We start from the raw sequence: 10,000 nt of genomic DNA, 5'->3' as shown, positions 1-10,000 counted from the left end.
CCGAGGGCCTTCCCCCCCCCCCGCCCCCCCCCCCCCGCCAGGCACAGGTGCAGGCCGGGCACGGGCGTGGCCCAGCGAGCCGGCTGTAACAGAGAAGGCGGCGTTCTGGAGAGCGTTACAAATCCTTTGCATCTCTTTCGGGCGCGCACCGTGTCCCCCCCGAAACACACCCGCCCCCCCCCACCCCCCACCCCGGCCCTCCTCAGTCCCCCCTCCACACCCCCAAGACCCCGTCTGGCACCTCCCGCACACGTGCGCGCAACACAGACGCGCCGACGCAGACGAGCGCCCCCCCCACACACACCTCCCAGGCCAAGACCCCTCACGAGTGGCAGACACGGGCACACACCCAGGCCACCCACACCCGCCCCGCGCCGCCCCACGGCCGCCCCACAACTCACCCACAGGCAGGGACCCGACTGACCCTCAAGGACCACACAGGCCTCGGGCCCCCTCTACCCGCCAAGGCAGCCAGGCATCTGGGTCACGTCTGCCCCACAAGTACTGCCCCCGCACTGCCCCATCGCTGCCCCGCGAGTGCTCCCCGAGGAACAGCAGGCTTCCGGGTCACAGCTGCCCAGCAAGTACTGCCCCCGCGCTGCCCCACGGCTGCCCCTCCAGTGCTCCCCGAGGAACCGCAGGCCTCTGGGCCTGCCGTCTCCCCCCAGGGAAGACAGAACTGCGGGTGCCCCTGGCCCCACAGCTGCCCCGCAGTGCCCCACAGCTGCTCCGCAGGTGCTTCCCGAGGTACAGCAGGCCTTGGGCCTGCCGTCTCCACCCAGGAAAGACAGGCCTGCGGGTGCCCCCGGCCCCACAGCTTCCCCACCAGTGCCCCACAGCAGCCTTGCAAGTGCTCCCCGAGGAACAGCAGGCTTCTGGGTCACAGCTGCCCCGCAAGTCCTGCCCCCGCGCTGCCCCACGGCTGCCCCTCCAGTGCTCCCCGAGGAACCGCAGGCCTCTGGGCCTGCCGTCTCCCCCCGGGAAAGACAGGCCTGCGGGTGCCCCTGGCCCCACAGCTGCCCCGCAGGGCCCCACGGCTGCCCCGCAAGTGCTCCCCGAGGAACAGCATGCCTTGGGCCTGCCGTCTCCCCCCAGGGAAGACAGACCTGCCGGTGCCCCTGGCCCCGCAGCTGCCCCGCAGTGCCCCACAGCTGCTCCGCAGGTGCTCCCTGAGGAACCGCAGGCCTTGGGCCTGCCGTCTCCCCTCAGGAAAGACAGGCCTGCGGGTGCCCCTGGCCCCACAGCTTCCCCACCAGTGCCCCACAGCAGCCTTGCAAGTGCTCCCCGAGGAACCACAGGCCTCTGTGTCACATCTGCCCCACAAGTGCTGCCCCGCGGCTGCCCCGCGGCTGCCCTGCAAGTCCTCCCCGAGGAACCACAGGCCTCTGTGTCACATCTGCCCCACAAGTGCTGCCCCGCGGCTGCCCCACGGCTGCCCCTCCAGTGCTCCCCGAGGAACCGCAGGCCTCTGGGCCTGCCGTCTGCCCCCAGGGAAGACAGACCCGTGGGTGCCCTTGGCCCCACAGCTGCCCCGCAGGGCCCCACGGCTGCCCCGCAAGTGCTCCCCGAGGAACAGCAGGCCTTGGGCCTGCCGTCTCCCCCCAGGGAAGGCAGGCCTGCGGGTGCCCCTGGCCCCACAGCTGCCCCGCAGTGCCCCGCGGCTGCCCCGCAAGTGCTCCCCGAGGAGCCGCAGGCCTCTGGGTCACAGCTGCCCCTCAAGTACTGCCCCAGTGCTGCCCCACGGCTGCTCCGCAAGTGCTCCCCGAGGAACAGCATGCCTTGGGCCTGCCGTCTCCCCCGAGGAAAGAGAGGCCTGCGGGTGCCCCTGGCCCCACACCTGCCCCTCCAGTGCTCCCTGAGGAACAGCGGGCCTCTGGGTCACATCTGCCCCACAAGTGCTGCCCCACAGCTGCCCTGCAAGTGCTCCCCGAGGAACCGCAGGCCTCTGGGCCTGCCGTCTCCCCCCAGGGAAGACAGGCCTGCGGGTGCCCGTCGCCACACAGCTGCCCCGCAAGTGCTCCCCGAGGAACCGCAGGCCTCTGGGTCACATCTGCCCCACAAGTACTGTCCCAGAGCAGCCCCAGGGCTGCCCCGCAAGTGCTCCCCGAGGACCCGCAGGCCTCTGGGCCTGCCGTCTCCCCCCAGGGAAGACAGGCCTGCGGGTGCCCCTGGCCCCACAGCTGCCCCGCAGTGCCCCACGGCTGCCCCGCAAGTGCTCCCCGAGGAACCGCAGGCCTCTGGGCCTGCCGTCTCCCCCCAGGGAAGACAGGCCTGCGGGTGCCCGTCGCCACACAGCTGCCCCGCAAGTGCTCCCCGAGGAACCGCAGGCTTCTGGGTCACATCTGCCCCACAAGTACTGTCCCAGAGCAGCCCCAGGGCTGCCCCGCAAGTGCTCCCCGAGGACCCGCAGGCCTCTGGGCCTGCCGTCTCCCCCCAGGGAAGACAGGCCTGCGGGTGCCCCTGGCCCCGCAGCTGCCCCTCCAGTGCTCCCTGAGGAACAGCGGGCCTCTGGGTCACATCTGCCCCACAAGTGCTGCCCCACAGCTGCCCCGCAAGTGCTCCCCGAGGAGCCGCAGGCCTCTGGGCCTGCAGTCTGCCCCCAGGGAACCCAGGCCTGCGGGTGCCTCTGGCCCCACAGCTTCCCAAACAGTGCCCCACGGCTGATCCGCAAGTGCTCCCCGAGGAACAGCAGGCCTCTGGGTCACAGCTGCCCCGCAAGTGCTGCCCCACGGCTGCCCCTCCAGCGCTCCCCGAGGAACCGCAGGCCTCTGGGCCTGCCGTCTCCCCCCAGGGAAGACAGGCCTGCGGGTGCCCCTGGCCCCACAGCTGCCCCGCAGTGCCCCACGGCTGCCCCGCAAGTGCTCCCCGAGGAACCGCAGGCCTCTGGGCCTGCCGTCTCCCCCCAGGGAAGACAGGCCTGCGGGTGCCCGTCGCCACACAGCTGCCCCGCAAGTGCTCCCCGAGGAACCGCAGGCCTCTGGGTCACATCTGCCCCACAAGTACTGTCCCAGAGCAGCCCCAGGGCTGCCCCGCAAGTGCTCCCCGAGGACCCGCAGGCCTCTGGGCCTGCCGTCTCCCCCCAGGGAAGACAGGCCTGCGGGTGCCCCTGGCCCCGCAGCTGCCCCTCCAGTGCTCCCTGAGGAACAGCGGGCCTCTGGGTCACATCTGCCCCACAAGTGCTGCCCCACAGCTGCCCCGCAAGTGCTCCCCGAGGAGCCGCAGGCCTCTGGGCCTGCAGTCTGCCCCCAGGGAACCCAGGCCTGCGGGTGCCTCTGGCCCCACAGCTTCCCAAACAGTGCCCCACGGCTGATCCGCAAGTGCTCCCCGAGGAACAGCAGGCCTCTGGGTCACAGCTGCCCCGCAAGTGCTGCCCCACGGCTGCCCCTCCAGCGCTCCCCGAGGAACCGCAGGCCTCTGGGCCTGCCGTCTCCCCCCAGGGAAGACAGGCCTGCGGGTGCCCCTGGCCCCACAGCTGCCCCGCAGTGCCCCACGGCTGCCCCGCAAGTGCTCCCCGAGGAACCGCAGGCCTCTGGGCCTGCCGTCTCCCCCCAGGGAAGACAGGCCTGCGGGTGCCCGTCGCCACACAGCTGCCCCGCAAGTGCTCCCCGAGGAACCGCAGGCCTCTGGGTCACATCTGCCCCACAAGTACTGTCCCAGAGCAGCCCCAGGGCTGCCCCGCAAGTGCTCCCCGAGGACCCGCAGGCCTCTGGGCCTGCCGTCTCCCCCCAGGGAAGACAGGGCTGCGGGTGCCCCTGGCCCCGCAGCTGCCCCTCCAGTGCTCCCTGAGGAACAGCGGGCCTCTGGGTCACATCTGCCCCACAAGTGCTGCCCCACAGCTGCCCCGCAAGTGCTCCCCGAGGAGCCGCAGGCCTCTGGGCCTGCAGTCTGCCCCCAGGGAACCCAGGCCTGCGGGTGCCTCTGGCCCCACAGCTTCCCAAACAGTGCCCCACGGCTGATCCGCAAGTGCTCCCCGAGGAACTGCAGGCCTCTGGGTCACAGCTGCCCCGCAAGTGCTGCCCCACGGCTGCCCCTCCAGCACTCCCCGAGGAACCGCAGGCCTCTGGGCCTGCCGTCTCCCCCCAGGGAAGAGAGCCCTGCGGGTGCCCCTGGCCCCACAGCTGCCCCGCAGTGCCCCACGGCTGCCCCGCAAGTGCTCCCCGAGGAACCGCAGGCCTCTGGGTCACATCTGCCCCACGACTACCGGTCCAGCGCTGCCCCACGGCTGCCCTGCAGCTGCTCCTCAGGGAATAGTGGGACTCTGGGCCTGCCTTCTCCCCCCAGGGAAGGCAGGCCTGCGGGTGCCCCGGCCCCACAGCTGCCCCGCAGAGCCCCACGGCTGCCCCGCAAGTGCTCCCCGAGGAACCGCAGGCCTCTGGGTCACATCTGCCCCACGACTACCGGTCCAGCGCTGCCCCACGGCTGCCCTGCAGGTGCTCCCCAGGGAATAGCGGGTCTGTGGGCCTGCCCTCTCCCCCCAGGGAAGACAGGCCTGCGGGTGCCGCTGGCACCACAGCTGCCCCACAAACGCCTCACGGCTGCCCCAGCTGTGCCCCCCGGCTGCCCCGCAAGTGCTCCCCAAGGCACCCAGGCATCTGGGTCACATCTGCCCCACACCAACTGCGCGCACACCGTGGCACTTGCACACGGCTGCACCATCTCCCCCGCCCCTTCCCATTCCCCCCTTCGCCTCTCACCCCCCCCCCCCCCCAGCAGGCCTCTCCCCCAGCCCCAAAGCCGCGTCTGCCGCCGCACGCACACGTGCACACAACACCCACCCCACCCCCTCCAACGGGCCCGAACCTCTCGCGTGCGGCAGACGCAGACGCAGACGCAGACAGAGCGTCTCCCCCCAAGCCCTGCCGCCGCCACCGAATTACCACCCACCCCCCCGCCACACCCCGCTGTCCCCCTTCCCCCCCCCTCCCCCGCCTCTCTTCACCACCCGGTTCACTGCGAATCCGGCCGCCCCCTCCCCACGCTGCCCTCGTGCAGGTTTGCCACCCACCCCCCCCACCCCCCCCCCCCCCCCGGCAAGGACGGCGGGAGACTTTAGGACCCAGCGGAGTCCCTGCCGGCTCCGTGCCCGGGCGGGTTAAGGGATTCCCGGTGGCGAGCGGGGATCTAACCCCGGCTGCCGAGTCTCTACCCTGCCGCGCCCCTGCCCGTGCCCGTGCCCCGGCGCTCCCGCCTTCCTTTCTCAGCCGCTCGCTCGCTCGCTCGCTCGCTCTCTCTGCTGCGCGCCTGCCCGCCCCTGCCGCGGCTGGAGAACCCACTGAAACCCACCCCCCCCGCCCCCAGCACACACAACGCCGCCCCCCCCCACCTTACCGACCCAAAACCTACTCCGAAAAGAGGCACCGCGTGCCTGCCGCCCTCTCCCCGGCCCACCTCTGCGCCGTGATCCCCGCCCGCTCGCCGCCCGCTCTCGCCTGCCTCCGCACCGGCACCCCTTCCCCGCCGCTGCCGCTTGCCGGGCAGTGGTCTGCTCGCGCGCCCGCGCAGGGCGCGAAGCCGCGGACCGCCACGCCCCACCCCCACCCCCGCCCCCGACCTGATCCGGCTCAGGGTGGCGGCTCTGCCAGTGGCGCTTAAATCACGAACGAAAAAAAGTTAAAACTTACTTTTTCGCCCACCCCAACCCCTCCCCCCACCCACATACCCCCCCCCCTCGCCCGACAGCGCCCCCCCCCCCCCCCCCCGCCTCTCTTCACCACCCGGTTCACTGCGAATCCGGCCGCCCCCTCCCCACGCTGCCCTCGTGCAGGTTTGCCACCCACCCCCCCCACCCCCCCCCCCCCGGCAAGGACGGCGGGAGACTTTAGGACCCAGCGGAGTCCCTGCCGGCTCCGTGCCCGGGCGGGTTAAGGGATTCCCGGTGGCGAGCGGGGATCTAACCCCGGCTGCCGAGTCTCTACCCTGCCGCGCCCCTGCCCGTGCCCGTGCCCCGGCGCTCCCGCCTTCCTTTCTCAGCCGCTCGCTCGCTCGCTCGCTCGCTCTCTCTGCTGCGCGCCTGCCCGCCCCTGCCGCGGCTGGAGAACCCACTGAAACCCACCCCCCCCGCCCCCAGCACACACAACGCCGCCCCCCCCCACCTTACCGACCCAAAACCTACTCCGAAAAGAGGCACCGCGTGCCTGCCGCCCTCTCCCCGGCCCACCTCTGCGCCGTGATCCCCGCCCGCTCGCCGCCCGCTCTCGCCTGCCTCCGCACCGGCACCCCTTCCCCGCCGCTGCCGCTTGCCGGGCAGTGGTCTGCTCGCGCGCCCGCGCAGGGCGCGAAGCCGCGGACCGCCACGCCCCACCCCCACCCCCGCCCCCGACCTGATCCGGCTCAGGGTGGCGGCTCTGCCAGTGGCGCTTAAATCACGAACGAAAAAAAGTTAAAACTTACTTTTTCGCCCACCCCAACCCCTCCCCCCACCCACATACCCCCCCCCCCCTCGCCCGACAGCGCCCCCCCCCCCCCCCCCGCCCCCCGCCCCCCGCCGGGACGATCCGGGTCAGGCTGGCGGCTACGACAGTGACGCTAAAAACGTGAACGAAAAAAAAAGAGCAAAATTATTTATAACCACCCGGTGATAAATCAAAATTATTTATCACCCCCCGGCCCCCCCGCCGCCCCAGCGCCCCCCCCCACCCCCCCCCCCCGCCGCGAGAAACACCCTGCCCGCACGCACTTGTTGGAAGGCATGATCCGGGTCAGGCTGGCCGCTGTGCCGGTGACGCTTAAATCATGAACGAAAAGAAAAAAACAAAAATATCACCCCCACCCCACACCGGCTGTCGGGTCTACCCGGCTCCGGGGTCGGTGTCGCCTGTCAGGTCTACCCGGCTCCGGGGTCGGTGTCGCCTGTCAGGTCTACCCGGCTCCGGGGACCGGGTCGGCTGTCAGGTCTACCCGGCTCCGGGGACCGGGTCGGCTGTCAGGTCTACCCAGATCCGGGGACCGGACCGGCTGTCAGGTCTACCCAGCTCCGGGGACCGGGTCGGCTGTCAGGTCTACCCGGCTCCGGGGACCGGGTGGGCTGTCAGGTCTACCTCGCTCCGGGGACCGGGTCGGCTGTCAGGTCTACCCGGCTCCGGGGACCGGGTCGGCTGTCAGGTCTACCCGGCTCCGGGGACCGGGTCGGCTGTCAGGTCTACCCGGCTCCGGAAACCGGATCGGCTGTCAGGTCTACCCGGCTCCGGGGACCGGGTCGGCTGTCAGGTCTACCCGGCTCCGGGGACCGGGTCGGCTGTCAGGTCTACCCGGCTCCGGGGACCGGGTCGGCTCTCAGGTCTACCTCGCTCCGGGGACCGGGTCGGCTGTCAGGTCTACCCGGATCCGGGGACCGGGTCGGCTGTCAGGTCTACCTCGCTCCGGGGACCGGGTCGGCTGTCAGGTCTACCTCGCTCCGGGGACCGGGTCGGCTGTCAGGTCTACCCGGCTCCGGGGACCGGGTCGGCTGTCAGGTCTACCCGGCTCCGGGGACCGGGTCGGCTGTCAGGTCTACCTCGCTCCGGGGACCGGACCGGCTGTCAGGTCTACCCGGCTCCGGGGACCGGATCGGCTGTCAGGTCTACCTCGCTCCGGGGACCGGTTCGGCTGTCAGGTCTACCCGGCTCCGGGGACCGGGTCGGCTGTCAGGTCTACCTCGCTCCGGGGACCGGATCGGCTGTCAGGTCTACCCGGCTCCGGGGACCGGGTCGGCTGTCAGGTCTACCCGGCTCCGGGGACCGGACCGGCTGTCAGGTCTACCCGGCTCCGGGGACCGGACCGGCTGTCAGGTCTACCTCGCTCCGGGGACCGGATCGGCTGTCAGGTCTACCTCGCTCCGGGGACCGGGTCGGCTGTCAGGTCTACCCGGCTCCGGGGACCGGGTCGGCTGTCAGGTCTACCCGGCTCCGGGGACCGGGTCGGCTGTCAGGTCTACCCGGCTCCGGGGACCGGGTCGGCTGTCAGGTCTACCCGGCTCCGGGGACCGGGTCGGCTGTCAGGTCTACCTCGCTCCGGGGACCGGGTCGGCTGTCAGGTCTACCCGGCTCCGGGGACCGGGTCGGCTGTCAGGTCTACCCGGCTCCGGGGACCGGACCGGCTGTCAGGTCTACCCGGCTCCGGGGACCGGGTCGGCTGTCAGGTCTACCTCGCTCCGGGGACCGGGTCGGCTGTCAGGTCTACCCGGCTCCGGGGACCGGATCGGCTGTCAGGTCTACCCGGCTCCGGGGACCGGATCGGCTGTCAGGTCTACCTCGCTCCGGGGACCGGGTCGGCTGTCAGGTCTACCTCGCTCCGGGGACCGGGTCGGCTGTCAGGTCTACCCGGCTCCGGGGACCGGGTCGGCTGTCAGGTCTACCTCGCTCCGGGGACCGGGTCGGCTGTCAGGTCTACCCGGCTCCGGGGACCGGGTCGGCTGTCAGGTCTACCCGGCTCCGGGGACCGGACCGGCTGTCAGGTCTACCCGGCTCCGGGGACCGGGTCGGCTGTCAGGTCTACCTCGCTCCGGGGACCGGGTCGGCTGTCAGGTCTACCCGGCTCCGGGGACCGGATCGGCTGTCAGGTCTACCCGGCTCCGGGGACCGGATCGGCTGTCAGGTCTACCTCGCTCCGGGGACCGGATCGGCTGTCAGGTCTACCCGGCTCCGGGGACCGGATCGGCTGTCAGGTCTACCCGGCTCCGGCGGTACTTTGTGCCGGAGTGGCCAGGTAGACCTGGTGTCCGGAGCACGCACTTCCAGCCGCCGAAGGGGTCGCTGTTTTTCGTTACCTCCAGTTGTGTCATCGTAAGAGGCGGCGTCTTTGGCGCGCCTCCCCGGTGGGCAGTGCCAGCGCTCTTGAGGCCGTCCGGGGGTAGAGACGTGATTTTCCGTATATGGGAGGGAGTACTTACTCGGCTCCTAAGGGCTTCCAGCGCCAAGGCGCATCCTGCGGGCTGACTTCCCGCTGAAAGCAGAGGTGAGGGGCGGCACCTCTGGCTACTTTCGTGGCAGACATCCGTGCATTTACCGAACGAAATTTGTTGCTCCGGGGTAGGCGTCTCCCCGCTGGGCAGGGCGAAGAGCGGTGGCCGGCGGCGGTCACCGGCACTTTCGAATGCCGGAAGACCGGGGGGAGACAAGCCTGCCGCGGCTTTCCCCCGGTCCTCTCGTGCTCAGTCCCCAGGGAACCGTGCTCGCGAGCGGGTGGACGGCGGCAGCCTCCCGCTCCCCCCCGCATTTTGCCTGATCCACACCCGCAGCCAGCGCCCGCTGAGGCGTTCACCCAGGGGCGCGCCGCGGAGGCTCCACGCCGGACCTCTCGCAGACGTCGCCTCCTCGCTCGCACGCAGGGCCCCGCGTCTGTCTGGCCGCCCACCCCCGGGTGGCGGCTGGCGCGCGCGGCTGTCGGCTGTCCCAGGACCGTGGCCGTGGGGCCTCGGGAGCGCTCTTTGCTCCCCCTCGATTCTCTCGCTTTTCTCTATCACCGATCGTTTTGGCATACCCGGGGCGCGTCGGAGGGGCTGCGGGGCGGGCCGGCCGTCAAACGCCGGTGTTCAGGTCCCGTAGCACCCCTCCACCAGACGCGTCCCTCTCACTCGCACGCAGGGCCCCCGTGTCTGGTTGCCCACCCCCGGGTGAGCGGCTGGCACGCGCGCGGCTGTCGGCTGTCCCAGGACCGTGGCCGTGGCAGGACCGTGGCCGTGGGGCCTCCGGGAGCGCTGTTTGCTCCCTCCCGTCTCTTCTCCTTTTCTCCTATCCCCGATCGATGAGGCATTTCGGGTCGCGTCGGAGAGGGCCCTCGGCGGGCCGGCTCCTCCGTGCTCTCCGTCCCGGGGAGCACGCGGCGGTGTCCGGTGTTCAGGCAGGGTGGTCTCCTTTCCAATTCGCTTCCCGTCGCACGCGAGGTGTCAGCCCTCCCTTCCCGGGAGCGGCTTCACCGAACCCGGCTCTGTGACAGCCGCGTGGCCCCGCGAGTTTCTCAGGTGTCCTAAAGCACGCCGGGCGCCGGTGCCGGCCTCGGTCCGGGTGCCCCGTGGGTGCCGGCC

Source organism: Chroicocephalus ridibundus, unplaced genomic scaffold, assembly GCF_963924245.1.
Source record: "Chroicocephalus ridibundus unplaced genomic scaffold, bChrRid1.1 SCAFFOLD_161, whole genome shotgun sequence".
NCBI lineage: Eukaryota > Metazoa > Chordata > Aves > Charadriiformes > Laridae > Chroicocephalus > Chroicocephalus ridibundus.
This window is presented reverse-complemented; position numbering follows the sequence as displayed.